This window comes from Limulus polyphemus, unplaced genomic scaffold (assembly GCF_000517525.1).
Source record: "Limulus polyphemus unplaced genomic scaffold, Limulus_polyphemus-2.1.2 Scaffold5292, whole genome shotgun sequence".
Classification (NCBI taxonomy): Eukaryota; Metazoa; Arthropoda; class Merostomata; order Xiphosura; family Limulidae; genus Limulus; species Limulus polyphemus.
This window is the reverse complement of record NW_013670902.1, coordinates 28257-29799: the sequence shown is the minus strand read 5'-3', so window position 1 is coordinate 29799 and position 1543 is coordinate 28257.

Genomic DNA, 1543 nt, shown 5'->3' with positions numbered 1-1543 from the left:
GATGATTTTATATATACACAAATCAGAGAATTCTCTTGTGTCTACTATAACGTTTTAGTTATTTCTTAAGCATAATCAAATTTAGCATTATACGATAACTCTTAGTATTTTCTTGTAATTCCTGTTTTATTTAGGTGGCTTAATAATATTGGATGTAATGTTCTTCTGTGTGTTCATTTCAATATAATTTAACCATTGCAGCAATGTGGGGGCTATCTGATAACGCTTTACGACATTTAAATATTACAGCAATGTGGGGCCATCTGATAACGCTTTACAACATTTAAATATTACAGCAATGTGGGGCCATCTGATAACGCTTTACAACATTTAAATATTACAGCAATGTGGGGCCATCTGATAACGTTTTACAACATTTAAATATTACAGCAATGTGGGGCCATCTGATAACGCTTTACAACATTTAATTATTACAGCAATGTGGGGCCATCTGAAAACGTTTTACAACATTTGAACATTGCAGCAACGTGGGGCCATCTGATAACGCTTTACAACATTTAAACATTGCAGCAACGTGGGGCCATCTGATAACGCTTTACAACATTTAAACATTGCAGTGGGGTTGTATCATCTTCCACAAGGTGTTTCACTGTACAATATAATTGATTTATAGAAAGTAAGAAGAAATTGTGTGTGGTATGGCAATGGACTGGTAAGCTGCGGGTCGCGGGTATGATTCCCTTCACTGAACAAGCTCGCCCTTTCAGCCATGGGTGAATTATAATGTTACGATCAATCCCACTATTCGTTGGTAAAGAAAAGCCTACGATTTGGCAGTGAGTGCGGTTGACTAGCTATTTTCCCTCTAGTTAATCTCTATCTAAAGTGTGTTTTTGAACTTCTGATGTAAGGTGTCTTTTTTTTTTTCGAAATAAGTCGATATTACCTATGCACGTAATTTGTTATTAGTCTAACACCCTTTAAAACGGGGTATTATTTAAGTAAAATTTATAAAAGTGATGACATGTCGGTATTAGCCAAACTTTACTCAAAGAGTTTGTAAGTTAGTGACCAAGAAAAAAGAGTAATAGTCAGTGACGAACGTATAAAACAGTTTTTTTCTTGGTAATTTGTATATACTCTTCTTTACTAGAAAATAGAACTTAAATTTGAAATTTGGAAAACAATTAATTTATGATGAATGCGATACTTTGCAATACCTACAGATTCAGCTTATTGAAGGAACACTAGCCATTTTAATCCTCCGTAGTTAAGATTATCAGCACTTTTAATCACTTACCTGATTTGGCTGTCAGAATGACGTTCTTTACCCTTCATAATGCTTTGCGGGAAATCTTTGTACCGGAAATTATGTTATTCTAACTAAAAACAAACATATACAAACACACACACACACACACAAACGGGTCAATAAAAGACTCTTTTCAGTTTAAAGAAAGAAAATCGTTTCAAGAACTCTATAATTTAGACACTTCTTTTGGTAAAATTAAGTACCTTCTATGTAGTTGTTATAGCGATTTATTTCAGTTTTGGGAAGAATAAGGGTTTTTGTTTTAGGGCT